The sequence below is a fragment of the Oryctolagus cuniculus genome, chromosome 19 (assembly GCF_964237555.1).
Source record: "Oryctolagus cuniculus chromosome 19, mOryCun1.1, whole genome shotgun sequence".
Classification (NCBI taxonomy): Eukaryota; Metazoa; Chordata; class Mammalia; order Lagomorpha; family Leporidae; genus Oryctolagus; species Oryctolagus cuniculus.
Genome location: NC_091450.1, coordinates 36,083,506 through 36,086,448, shown reverse-complemented (window position 1 = coordinate 36,086,448; position 2,943 = coordinate 36,083,506).

Here is a 2,943-nt window from a genome sequence, read left to right as displayed (position 1 = left end):
TCTTCCTGGCAAGTGAGTGGGCGCCCCCACGGCCATGGGTGGGTCCCTGCAGACGGCATTCCCCAGCCACCCCCGGGCAGGGACACGGCCGAGCTCCGCCCCACACCCAGCATGGACGCCCCTGCAGCTGTCCCCGTCCGTCCAGCACCCCCAGACCGCAGGCTGGCAGGGTGGACCGTGTGCCCACTGCCACTCTCCCACTTCCTCCAGACTGCAGGGTGGGGGGTCTGCTCTGGCCCTGGCTGGGGTGGGGTCTCTGCCACACTGGGGGTCCCACTGGGACTGGGCCCCCGGGCAGCCTTGTCCTGGAAGACTGTGAAGGAGACCTGAGGTGGGGCTCTCCCTCCACCCCTGCCGGTTACCGGTCCCCAAATCTCGGCTCTCACAGGCCCCGCCTTGGTATCCACAAACTGGGGGACACAGGTGGCCTCCCCCAGCCTGGCCAGAGCGCAGGGCCAAGGACAAACACCAACTGCGGGATTGCCCAGGGGGGCGTGGCCAGGGCTGCCAAGCCCCCTGAAGGCAGGTCTCTGTCCCAGGCAGGCCCCACTGTCAGCTCCAACTGTTCCTAAGGAGACCCTCCCCACCTTCCCCAAAGCCTCAGCCCTGGACGGGGCTCAGCTCAGCTCCATGGGGGAGCTGAGGCCGGGAGGAGAGCAGGCCCCGCGGGCAGGCGGGGCCCTGGCTGTGTCCCCCTCCCCAACCATAGGAAGTGCCCCCGGGGGACAAGAGGCTCCCTGGAAACTGGGGTCCCGGGGCTGTCTCCAGGGACAGCCCAGCCTTTGCTTCCTCCCTCTGTGGGTCCCGGGCAGGACAGAGCAGGTGGGCCAGGCCTGGGATGGTGCCTGCGGCTCTGGCTGAGCCCCAGGACAGAGCTGTGCTACAAGAGGGCCCCCAGCTCCCCCTCCCCAGGCGCCAGGGCTCCGTGGCCCTCCCAGACCTGTCCTGGGCGGGGTTTCTGGCTGAGCCGGCTGAGGAGGCTTCTGCACCCCCACCCCCTCCTGGCAGCAGGTGCTTTGGGCGCAGGACAGGAAGGGCGGTGTGCAGTGGAGGCTGCATTCCCCCAGACAAAGCCCCAGACACGGGAGGGGACCGTCCTGGGGCACACGGACACCAGGGCAGGTGCAGCGTCCCCAAGGCTTAGTTTGGCCTCGCCTGGGGCTGGAGCCAGCATGGCTGGGGTGGCCCAAGGCCCTGCTCTGTCCCTGGGCCTCCCTCTGCCCACGCTGGCCTCTGGTCTGTTCTGCAGGCCCCTGGTTCCCTCCCACCACACACCAGGTGCAGGCTGTCCTCACTCCCAGAGAGTGCCCGCTCCTGTGACCAGGGGCCCCCCGAGAGAGCCTCTGCCTCCCCAGTCACCCTCTCTCTGCGGCCCCACAGGCCCAGGGGCGGCAGCGTCCAGGAGCCCACTGTAGCCTGGTATGAGGGATGGGGTCTGGTGGGCCAGAGGGCAGCCCCGGGGCCTCTCTGGGGAGACCCAGGGCTGCTGGCCGTGGCTGAGGTGCTCCCCTGTAGCGCTTGGTGGAGGCCCCGGGGCCCAATGCTCAGAGGGGACACCCAGCACCTCCTGGTGGCTTGGGCGAAGCAGCGGGGACCGGGGCCTGTGCCACAGCTCTCTGCGCACACCCCCTCCTGAGCCGAGCTCCGCTAATGGAAACCTGGTGATCCGTGACCCGCGTGTGGCAGACACCTGCTGGGGGTAGCAGGCAGGAAGTGGGTGCCGCTGATCAATCAGCAGATTTGCAAGAGAGGCATAAAGCGTTTAATTACGCCCGCGTCGGGCCCATGTGCGCGGGGTGGGGGGGCGGACTCCGAATAGGTCACGGCGCGACGTTGTGGGTATTACACGCCACTCACTCCAGGTGCTGTGGAGTCGCAGGTACTGCGCTGGCAAATTGGAAATGTCCCTTCGCTCTGAAGGCATGATTGATAGCCTCTGCAAAGCCAATGCCACACCTCGCCGTGCACGGAGGCGCCCAGACAGGGCCCCGCGTGGGCAGAGGGTTCTTCCGTTCCAAGCCAGGCTTCAGGAAGAAGGCAGAAGCCCAAAGGACAAAACGCACGTTTTCTCGCTCTCTCTGTATGTGTGTGCGTCTGGCACCAGCCAGTCCTCATGGCTGTGCACAACTCAAGCAGCTTCAGGCACAGCTGGCGAAAGAATCGGGTGCCAGGATTGCCGGCACCTGACACAGCCACACACCTGTGCGCCAGGCTGCTCCTGGTGGAGCCAGCCGGGAGGGGTTGTAGCCCCGGCGCCTCCCGCCCTGTAGTTGGACCCCAAGGGCACAGGAGTGCAGCAGGTGTACCCCCCGGGTTGGGGGGCGGCACGGTGCCAGCCCCTGCCAGCTGCCGAGGAGGGGTCCACAGCCCCGCCTCACAGCTGCCGTGGGGAGAGGGCGCCTGGCCGGGCTCTCCACCCCCTGCCAGGCCTGGCGGCACAGGTGCTTTGTGGCATGTGCTGGAGCAGCACGGGGAACATGACCATGTGGGGGCCCATTTATAGCGCTCAGGCGCAACCAGCGCCAGGGCCTCGGGGGGCGCAGCCGCAGCCGGGTCTTTGCCGCGGCTGCCTGCTCCGGCCGCTGAGTGGCGATGCCAGCCAGCCGCCTCCGTGTGCCAGTCGAGGTCACCCAGCACTACTGGTAAGTCTGCAGAGGGGGCTGAGGGAACCAGGCTGGCCTGCGGCGTCTGGGTGCGCGGCGGCGTCTTCTAGAGCGCCCTTCTCATTAGGTTAAGTTCCGCCCAGGGAGCAACCCCGCCCATCACAGCTGTGCTCCCTGCACAGTGGGGGTTCATCGACCACCCGTGCCAAAGAGGGGCTCGGTCCCCACTCAGAGGACCCTGGGGGGTTGCCCCGGCCCCCTCCTCCCACCCTCTGCACAGAGCGCACCGGGGCCCTGAACCGGCACCCAACACAGCCACTTCTGGTTGCTTCCTGTCAAC